This window comes from Amphiura filiformis, chromosome 3, assembly GCF_039555335.1.
Source record: "Amphiura filiformis chromosome 3, Afil_fr2py, whole genome shotgun sequence".
In the NCBI taxonomy this organism is placed as follows: domain Eukaryota; kingdom Metazoa; phylum Echinodermata; class Ophiuroidea; order Amphilepidida; family Amphiuridae; genus Amphiura; species Amphiura filiformis.
Genome location: NC_092630.1, coordinates 52471069 through 52483089, shown reverse-complemented (window position 1 = coordinate 52483089; position 12021 = coordinate 52471069).

Below are 12021 nucleotides of genomic sequence, written 5' to 3'. Positions count from 1 at the left end.
ATATACATTAATGTTTTTGACTTTAAGTCCAGCCTGTGGCGTTCAATGATATTAATAAAATTGGAAATGGTGGTGTCTACTCAAAACTAGGACTTGTTTGTTAAGTTTATGCCATTCGCTTTGAAAGTATGAAAGTCTAGCCCGGCAACCAGACATCACCAATGATCTCCCCTGGAGCATGTCACAGACAATCTCAAGGCATTTATGATATTGATATTTTGCTTTTACCATAGTACTTAAATAGTTGGTAAATTTCCTGCTGATTTGGTAGCTACCTGGAAATGAGTATCTTGCTGCGAGTCAATCACCTTATATGAGACAGTGATATTCCGCTGCTTAAATTGATTTTTGAGATAGGACTGAAAGTGCTCCACTTCTTTTGCTGTCTTTGACATGACTGCATAACTTCAAGTGTGAACAGTACTGTAGCCAGGGGGTCAGATGCCCCCCCCCCTAAAAAACCCAACTCCACCCCCAAATAAATCCACCTCACCACACAAATTTGCCAATAATATTACACCCGTATTTTGTAAATAGTGCACCAACTGGCTTCAATTGGGATTTATTTTGAAACATTACCTAACTTCTCAGGGAGGCACATCCCCTTCAGACACCCCTTTGCAGTGCAAGCATGTAGTGTGTGGTCACCATTAGTGCCAATCCGGCTTGAAATGTAGGGGGACAACAAAATCGTTAAAAAGTGACTGAAAAGAACAAAAAATGGGTCATTTTGACAAAAGGTGGCCTGTCCCCTAGGGATTGACGCACATGGTGGTAACAAAATGTGCCAAATTTAAATCCACCCCTCCCCTGCTATGGTCCTGCTCATGAACCAAAAAATCCATTCTAATAGAAAAACAAAATATTGTTATACAACTAGTTTACGATGGATGATGAAATAATGGCCATGCCTTTGGTTTTTAAAATAATAGCGGACTGCCAAAACCAAAATTTCTCTCTGTTATTCTCTAAGTATAAAATTGGTCAAGGAATCTTAACGACGGTTGTTTTGTTTTCGGTTTCATCTGGACAAATTTGATCCTGGTTGCAATGGTTTATCTTAACTATATGCAATGAAGGGTACTGCACCATACCATTGGATGGCTATATCTGTTTATAGAACTTATACTGAATGGTGGATGAGGTGTTACAGGACTGACTGATCTTAAAGTATTGGAAATTAATCAATGTTCACTATCATAAAATATTCACCAAACTGTCTGTGCCTCACTACAGCTGCCTGATATCATACATTCTTTATACAGTCTATGGTAGAATACTTTCTGCTGGATGTAATCTATCTGGTTTTGTCTCACCTTTTACATTTTACCAAGAGATAAACTTGTTATAGCTCAAACACATGTAGACATATGGTATTGGATGACAACATCAGCTTCCGTCCGCCCATCAGATCCAACCAGCCAGTCCTTATTCACCAAACCAAATCAAACCAAAATAGGTAGATAGAAATGTTTCTGACAGGAAGTCTTGCTCATGCAATTTTCATAAGTTCCAGGGCTCGGGTCTGTTCAAACATATTTACACATAGAGGTGTAGCAAGAATCATCACACACTAAAAACTACGGGGTTATATTTTCCGTGGTCATTTTGAATTGACCACGTTTGGGGTTGTTTTGACCCTTCAAGGGGGTTGTACTGTTTTAATTTGACCACATTCACGAGGTCATTTTAGCCACGCACGAACGTGGTCAAAAACTTAGTGGTCATTTTGCCGATACCGTCACGCATTGATATCAGTTTCAATCTTCCGCTTTGAAAATCTCAATTCATAAATGAGTTTAAACATGAGCTGCAATTAATGTTTGTTGATTAATAAATAAAACTAATTTTTTGACCGGTTACCCAATTTGTCAACTTTATAATGACTTGCATTTCGGAACTATTTGCACACACGGTGTGCATCGGCTTCCCACATGGTCACATCAGCGCCATATTTGTTCTGATTGTGCAGCTCAGCGGATTGTCGTGTGTGCTTGTCTGCATGATGGAATATGAAAAGTTAGTTGAAAAGTGAGACTGCAAGGATGCAAAGACCCTTGTCTATGCACGCAGATTCATTCCAATTTCATGCTGTCGTGGCTGGTGTCTTGGCTGCAGTTGTTATAATCTTATATCATGTAAGCTTATAATACGTGAACTATCATAGGCGGTGACTGACTGTGTGTGAGTGTGATACACAGATGCATTTTGCAGTTTGCTGTTTATGTAATGCTTTCTCTGTGCAGAAACACACTTATGTCCTGGTGGGACCAGCATGACCATAGGCCTACTAAAAAAATCCAAACAACCCCTAAATGTGGTTATTGATTAACCCTATAAAACAACCCTTTCAAATGGGTCATTTCATTTGACCCCGAAATGAGGTCATTAAGTAACCCAATAAGGCAACCCTTTTGAAGGGGTCATTTCATTTGACCTCAAAATGTGGTAATATTTTGACCCCAATGGGGTTACTATTTGACCCAAATACGTAGTCATTGCAATAACCCCGACCAATGGGGTCAAAATGACCCCGTTAGTGGTATGGTGTTTAGTTGATAACTATGCTGGGGTCAAAAATGACCCCGTTTGGGTCATTTTTTGACCCCGTAGTTTTAAGTGTGAGGGGGAGGGAGAGCTGCACTATCTGGGCCTGTTGGGAGGGGTATTGGCAATGTTCTAACACATCTGACTTGAACCCCATCATCATGGTTCAAAATCCAACATACTTTTATATACCTTTTGTGTAACCTATCTCTGCCCATCTTAACATGTTTTGCAGGTATACGGTTGACCATCTGATTACTCTATAAATAAATTGGTTCTTTTCGCTCAACTAGAGTGTAACATAATAAGATAACTCGCAGGTAATCTATACCATCTGAACAAGACTTGCAGGTATCTTACAAGCTTGGTTGACCACCTCTCTGATTATATCATCATGATCGTTTCTTTTGGTAACTAGAGTGTGAAAAAAACAAAATAACTTTAGAGTTTCAATACTTTCCAGTTGCATCACTGTCTGAGTATATGACATAAGTCCAGTCTAGTGATGATGGCACAAATCATGCACAAACCCTCCGATCATTACAGGTTTTGAGACTGCCCTTTCCCTCTGATCAGAAAATATTTAGTGACCGTAGAGCCCTATTGTTACAACAGAAGTCCAATTTAGTGATTAGGGTATAAACCATGCACAACCTCTGATCACCACAGGTCCTGAGACTGCCCTTTCCCTCTGATCACAAATATCTAGTGACCGCATGACATAAGTCCAGTTTAGTGATTAGGGTACAAACCATGCACAACCTCTGATCACCACAGGTCCTGAGACTGCCCTTTCCCTCTGATCACAAATATCTAGTGACCGCATGACATAAGTCCAGTTTAGTGATTAGGGTACAAACCATGCACAACCTCTGATCACCACATGTCCTGAGACTGCCCTTTCCCTATGATCGCATATATCTAGTGAACGCAGAGCCCTAATGTTATGATGTAAGTCCAGTTTAGTGACTAGGGCACAAACCATGCATGCACAAACCCTCTGATCACCACATGTCTTGAGACTCCCCTCTGATCACGAAATATTTAGTGACTGACCACTGTCAGCCAAGGCACTGGCATAATCTAGAAAAGCTCAGAGAGGATAGGTCATGGTTTTCACATATTGTTTTAAACCCTAACACCCAGACTGGTTTTTTTGCTATCAGAAGGGAAAGAAGAAATGAAAAAGGAAAGAAGATGAACAAAGAAATCACTTCTTACCCCCGAGATACAAACCTTAGATCCCTTGTGTGCCAAACAGACAATCACAGACCTGTAGCCACTGAGGTTTCGCTGGCCGGGGATCACATGGGATCCACTATACATGTGCACTGGCCTATTGGATTTGGTATTAGTAGGGTTAACATAACAACTTTATTGTTTTTAACCCTAACACCCAGAGGGCTTTTGCTATCGGAAGGGAAAGAAGAAATGAAAAAGGCCATAAGATGAACAAAGAAGTCACTTGGTACCCCAAGATACCAACCTTAAACCCCTTGTGTGCCAAGCAGATGATCACAGACCTGTAGCCACTGAGGTTTTGCTGGCCCGGCCAGTGATTCCATGCATCATGGGATCCATACATGCGCACTAGCTTTCTATGTTGGATTCTGTTGAAAGGCATTATTAGGGTTATAAGATAACTTTATTGAGGATTCATATAAAGGTTCAGAAGCTGAGCTATCTGAGTATAGCCACCCATAAAGCTACTTAGTATTCTTGAGCTAAGTACAGTGTGCTCAACAAAACAATTTCAAAGTTTCCAAATCTTAGCATTATCTGTACACATGTGAACCTACCTTACAGGTATCTTAGGAGGTTGATTGACCACCTCTCTGATTACATACTCGTTTTGATAACTAGAGTGTAACAAGACATATTAACAAAAAGTAGGTTATTTTAAACTATGCATCAATTCTACTTTGTCACATCAACTCTTTGTTCTAGTTTGATAGGTTTTGATGACCTACTTACATGTTTGGTTGTCTTTCCGATGGTAAACAAAAACAAGCGAGCACACACTCAAGTCAAACCTGATCATAATCATTAACAATTGATCAGAACGATGAGAGCAGGAAAAGAGGCTAACATGATGAAAATAGGGATGATGAAAAGGCTGGAAGAGGCATGAATGTAAAAAGGTATTTGATGAAGGAGAATTTATTTCAAGATAACTTATACTTTAACCTTTTCACCTTATAAGAAATCCCACAAGTGTGCATTTTTTGTGCATTTTCCAATTTAAATCACACAACAAAAAACAGGCACTTTCCTGATTTTGTTTTTGTCAAGGATAAAAAATTGCAGAGAGTATGATATTTTTAGGCCTTTTAAGCTATCGATTAGAAGTACTATATTCACCCGAATTGGCACTGAATGCTAAAGTAAGTCACTTTCAGGGGGTGTTTATTTAAAAAAGTAAAAATTGGAAATTTATACACATAAACTTTAACAAAAAACCATTTACAGTGTATCTGAAGTGAAAATCATCATAACCGGAGGCTGGAGGACTTGCATAATTATTTTATTCAAATATTTGATGGTATCTATTTGTGCACTGAACTGGGGCAGTACTTCTTAGGGAAGGGGCACTTATTAGGTTGGATACAGTCCCGGGATACAGTGTAGTAATATTTCTGTTTTTAGAAGTTTGTAAGTAATACCATGCAAATGTGCATTCAATGATATTGTTGGCAACCTACAGGAGACCAGTTTCATCCATGAGTCGCTACTGAATTGTAGTAAGGTGAATGAATGGAAGCGTGCTACTTTCAAGTCAAGCACAAAGCCAGGAACATCAAGACAAATATGCTTCATTTCATTTATTTCTCTCAGTGGAGATAGTATCATCAGAACCACAAAAGCACAGATATGATAAATGTTTGATTTGGAAGAGCAAATTCAGGCAAAACTGTAATGATTTTATTGTATGGTGAAGATTTGGAGGGAAAGAATGCAGATAACTTTTGATCAAAACTGTTAATGTTTCATTTTTCTATTGCTTAAATTCATTTCCTTTGATTCTTTCTCCTCTTATGGATAATTCACTTTGAAAAAAGTTATTGAGGTAATTGATTTGTTTGTGGGATGTTTCCAAAGACTTGTGTGCTTTTTTGTTGTTGCAATTTTTAAAAGCGCAGAACGATATATAGGCTATGTGTGCAAACTCTTTAAATCCTGAGCTTTTATACCGGTTGCATATTGTCATGATTGTAAGAACATTAAAGACTTGGCAGCAACTGAGATGGTTGTTTTCATTTCCTATTTCTGGGGACTGAAGTAGATTTACTCTGGTTAGGTAAACGCTCCTACGGCTGTGCCATGAAAGAAACTTAAATCTGTCCGTTGATTTCAGCTGATAGGAGTTTACGAATGTAACATGTTTACATAAGGGCTTTGTTAGGAATTGTATGAGCTATCTCAAGTCCAGATCAACGTCTATAACTTCAATTTAGATTCTTGGTGTGTGTGAGCTTGTGGGACTGCCCTGAATTTATATGAATATCAAGTTGTTGTTATATATCTCCTTCTATATCTTCTTGAGGTGTAAATGGCATACGCTGAGCCTGCTTTTGAGAGAAATGTTATCAGTGGCACAGCAAGGACTTTTTCAAAGGGGCAAGGACTTTTTAAGGGAATTTTTATGAAAATGATTTAAAATGTGGTAAAGAGTACAAAAACGCCTAAAAATCTTAAATATTAGGGTGGACAGCATCCCACATATATGGAGAAGGAGAATGTGTGATCTCATCTCATCCAAACCGTTACTGTCCAAATGACAAAATTGAGATACATATCAAAATGGTCAGCAAAAGGATCATAAGAGGGAAAGTAAATCTGACTCTTGAATTAAGCAATCTGGTATCGCAATTTGCACTCCAATATTTGTCTGTTGTGATACAACTTCAGGCATGTTGAGGATTAATTGATGTTGTCTGAAAACTTATTGCATGCTACTTACAATTGAGGCTGAGGTGCACTGAATGTTGTTTGAAAGAAATATGAAGTCAAATTAGTCAATAGAATGCTTATCTGTTTAAAAAGTTGTATATTCGCAACTTTTCCCCCACTTTGAAAGTAGATGTCAAAATTTTGGACATTAGAACTCAAATGGTAAAATTGTTATGTTACAATGGTCCACATAATGTGACACTTCAGACTTGCAAATCAACAACAGTAATGCCATGGATATGTGGATCGATGTTATCACCGAGTTTATCTTACTGACTTTGGTGACATTGTATGATAGAAAAGAGCAAAATAGTGATATCGATGCAAATAGTATGAAATTCAAATCTGACTTATCTTGCTAATCTCTTACAAACTCTGTCCTAGTTGTCGACAACAGATAGGTTGACATATTTCACTGTCAATTTATATCTTAAATTTTACATTCTTGATAACTTTTATTCTAGATCTGCATCAAAATGATAACTAGTTGGAAGGACTTGTCTGATGGACTGGTGCCATGGTGGAAGACTGACACAAGTTGGATCTGGTAACTTATTGGAGGGAGCGTCTGATGGACTGGTGCCATGGTGGAAGACTGACTCCAGATTTAGATCTGGTAACTTATTGGAGGGAGCATCTGATGGACTGGTGCCATGGTGGAAGACTGACTCCAGATTTAGATCTAGTAACTTATTGGAGGGAGCGTCTGATGGACTGGTGCCATGGTGGAAGACTGACTCCAGACTTGGATCTGGTAACTTATTGGAGGAAGTGTCTGGTGGACTGGTGGTGCCATGGTGGAAGACTGACTCCAGATTTAGATCTGGTAACTTATTGGAGGGAGCATCTGATGGACTGGTGCCATGGTGGAAGACTGACACCAGACTCGGATCTGGTAACTTATGGGAGGGAGCGTCTGATGGACTGGTGCCATGGTGGAAGACTGATGCCAGACTTGGATCTGGTAACTTATTGGAGGGAGTGTCTGATGGACTGGTGCCATGGTGGAAGACTGACACCAGACTTGGATCTGGTAACTTATTGGAGGGAGCATCTGATGGACTGGTGCCATGGTGGAAGACTGACACCAGACTTGGATCTGGTAACTTATTGGAGGGAGCGTCTGATGGACTGGTTCCATGGTGGAAGACTGACACCAGACTTAGATCTGGTAACTTATTGGAGGAAGCGTCTGATGGACAAGTATTTCCCCAGAATTCTTACTAATTGGCTCTATGTGAACTATGTTGGATTCAGACACAGCTTCTCAAAATCAGCCCTAATCATGATACTGAACTTGGACTTGCATACAACTTGCAAGCAGTGGCAGATTCCAAAAATATTACCATCAAACACACAGTGCCTGCTGAGTAATCCAGCCGGTATGATAGACATCCAGAAACAGGTCAGTATATCCACAGATTCAGGCTGGAATCCTGTTCATTCATCTTCTGAGTACCTAACTTACTATTGTTGCACGGTATACGATGGAAGTAAAATATATGTTTTATGCTTTCATTTTTGTATGCTTATAGCAGGGTTCCTGCTATAGCTTTCTAAGTATAGGGTCCTTGTAAACCCTACAATTTGAAAAATAGAATTATTGTAGATCTTTGGACACAATTATGGATTCTAATTGTAGGGGAACTCAGCAATATTAGAAAAATATAGGGTCTGCCACACTAAATTGCTGACTCTGCACTTCAGAGTGAAAAGGAAGAGTCCCTTTTACTCATATCAGCTATCAAGGGTAGTTAATTTGAAGCTCACACGCAATGTACCTCTGTAAAGCAAGCATAAGAGAAGATGCAAGAGCGCCACTGCCTTTTATGGTCTGTGGACATCAGTGGAACGGGTTGACTGCCTTGACAATGGCTTCAGACCCAAACTCATTTAACTTCATCTATATCTTAATGACTCAATACCGCTGGTATCTAAATTGCACACGAATGCACCATTACAGCTAAGTGACATTATACAAAATGACAGTGGCCAGCCAAGTTGGTAACCCTTTAAGACCATGTCGGATATTATAGGCTAAGAGATCAATCCCATATAAAGCTTGATTGTTTAATCTACTAACGAGCATAAGTGATGAGTCGAGGTATTTCTTAACACCCAATGCTGAGTGATGAAGACCTGTGGCCCATATATTCCATACGAAGCAGCTAGCTAGCAGCTTTAGTGCTTACGCAATTTACTTGAGGGTGCATGGTTCTAGAGTAAGTGAAATCATCAGGGTAGTATTTCACCAATTTACTGAAGGAATTGTTGCGTTATTGTGATGCGGAGTGAATGGCTGGGAGCGTAGCGAGGAAATGCATCTGTTCAAGTGCACCTCAGGAATTATTACCCAGTGCAGAATCACACTACCGATTGGAATCATCTTATTGGGAATTATATTACTAGGCGATTGCTTTATCTGGCAAGCTTCAATACAGAAAAGTTGTTTACTTTAGTAATTCTATCAAAAAATTAACGTACACATCAGGAACCACTCAACCTATACTAGGCATGTTTGTATTTATTTGGATACATTTTTATGTCAACTTCAAATAGGGCAAGTAAAATTTAAAATTGATCAAAATTTGCTTCAAAGTTTTGTTTAAAATAAAAACTACTCTGTGTGTTAATCGCTGGTTCTGCACACACATGGTTATCGCTCAGTAGCAGCATGATTCTTCAAATCACAAAATAAGTTTCAAAGGTGTGCTTGAGACATTTGATATGTTTAGGGAAGAATTAGAAAGCAAAGGATGATTGAAAGTAAACTAGGTGGAATGAAAACAGGCTTAAAGTTAAAGGAGAGACTGGAATTACAATCTTAGATTTCCACTTTTGATCTGCAGTCTTGGATTTCAGATTGAATTATTTGGCATACAGATGGGTTTTATATCTGATTAAAGCTTCTTGCTGCTGTCTTATTTAAGAGACAACGGGTAGATAATTTAAAACATCTTAGCAGTCAAATTTGTGTTGAACAAAAAACATTTTACAGCATCTTGATTCTGTTTTGGGTGGTGCTATCCCCAACCCCCCAAAACACACCAAAACTAACATTAATTTTTTTATTTTACTTTTGTTGTGAAATTTCATAGAGTTTTACGGAATGGAAGCCCAAGACACATCATAAATTCAGGGACAAAGCTACATACACAGTCAGTACCTCAATCAACCAATACATCTAGGCCAGAATCAGCTCACTGAGTTCTTGTATGGTAAACTGTTTGCATTGACTGCATTTAGTTTGACCAAATTTAACGTTTGAAATTGTATAACTTTTATATGATTTATGCAAAAGCAGGAGCTGTAAATGCAAGGATAATCCAATATTAGATTGTGTTAATTCTGCTATCTTCTGAAGAAACCCAATATTAGATTGTGTTAATTCTGCTATCTTCTGAAGAAACCCAATGGTAGATTGTGTTAATCCTGCTATCTTCTGAAGATAGCCAATGGTAGATTGTGTTAATCCTGATATCATCTGAAGGAAACCCAATATTAGATTGTGGTAATCCTGCTATCTTCTGAAGATAACCCAATATTAGATTGTACTAAGCTTGTACAGATAGACATAACTATACTCTTCTATTGAGCACTATTATCATGATTATTTCTACTTTGTAGCTCCCCACCCCACCCCCACCTCTAACCCTACCCCACCAATCCATGAAACAGGTCTACTTGAAAAACATTGAAAATCAGCCCCTTTTGAAGAAAAATTCACTAAACATCCTCTTTTTGGTTGATAAACATTGAAATTAAGAAAGAAAAAATTTACATAGGTCCACTGTTTAGCTCCGCACCCCCTCCCCATAAATCCTGGCTACGGGCTTGCATGTTTATGTGTTACAATCCTCATCCTGTGTAATAAAGGGAGATTCACCTGTAGGCTGAGATCAATAATATACCTTGATGTTACAGATTTTAAACTCCTATCTCCCAGAACTTGTTAGACCTTGAACTTCAGTTAAGTTTCAAATGAATAGGCAAACTAAACACCAGCCAGGCCAGGCAGGCAATAAACACATCTTTGCATGCATACATGTTCATCATTTATTACCTCGTCAGTACTTTTACCCATCTCTCCAAGTATTTCCTCCGTTTCTTTCCATATAAGCCACCACCTCTCTGTTTGCATCAGTGTCTTTCCCTTGAGCGCATAGATAATCACATCATCTGGAGTAACAGGTTTATGAAAAGTAACAGGTACTCTAAGTTTCAAACCTCAAGATATTATATGACAAATTCTTGTCCCAACTTGAAGTGGGGAGAGGAATAAAGCGATGCATAAGGTGGAAACAAAATACGCTATAATTTGGTGCAAAACAAGCTTCTTTATGACATTTGTAGACTACTTATGATGCTATGCTTTTGCAAAATAACTTATTTTTATCACATTCCTAAAAAATTATGCCTTCAAGGCATCAGTCCCCACAGGATATAATTTTTCCTGTAAATTTCATGAATTTTCATAAAGTTCGGAAAGTAGATTTTGAATAAAAGGTTAAGCTGAAGGTGTACATTCATAATCAGAAAAACATAAGTGTTAATATACTGCGAATGTATGCTTGCTCCAGGCAGTGACAGACACTGATAAAAGGGTTCTCTACTAATTTCAAATGCTAGAAGAATTACCATGAAAGTCATATTTTTCGTATGTAAAAGGTTAGTATGTTTTGATTATATTTTTAGAATAATCTGCTTATTGTTTTAATGAATACTGTATATTTACTGTGCATACTGTGCGCTACTGTGTAGGAAGATATTGAAGCAGTGCTGTAAAAATGGCAATTTTTGTGCAGGTAATTTTTTGCGCTTTGCCAATTTTGAGCTATTTGTTCATTCAAATGTGTGATTTAGACCTATGAATAAAAGAATATATTCGCATGTTTTTATTTTTACAGTTGCTGTGTTCAGCATAAAAACTGCGAAAATTAATGTTCCGCAAATATTTCCCTTTTTACAGTGCCAATTTTTTTTTTTTTTTTTTTAATGCCAGTTCTGAACAGTTTGCTTTTGGTCAAATTATTTTTGGGGCTTTTAAATTTAGGGTTCTGTAAATAACTGTGAGAGTCTGCACAAAAATAAAAACCTCATGAAAACTTGCTGTATAGGAGTAGTAGAAGTATGATTCTACACCGATTGATAATATCTTCTTATTCAATGGGTGCGTCTTGTAAAGAATTCATGTGATTTGATTGGTTTTCGGTGTATAATATCTCACAATAGTTGATAGTGATATTAGTCAGGCGCTGCCGCACCGCCACGCAACGGCTGCACGCTTGTTGCTCCTCAATGATCGCTAGCGATAATGCGTTCGCGTAATACACGTCGCGAGAACTAAGAACGCGATTCGGCTTAGATGTTCGTGATGGTTGCGTTCATTTAAAACAACGTGGATGTCCTCACCAAGGTAACTTTATTATATTATGAAAAAAGGCAGTTTTTCTCGCAAAAATTACATTAAAACTGAATAAGAATGAGAATAAAAGATAGGATTTTGTCTTTTGCCTATCAATA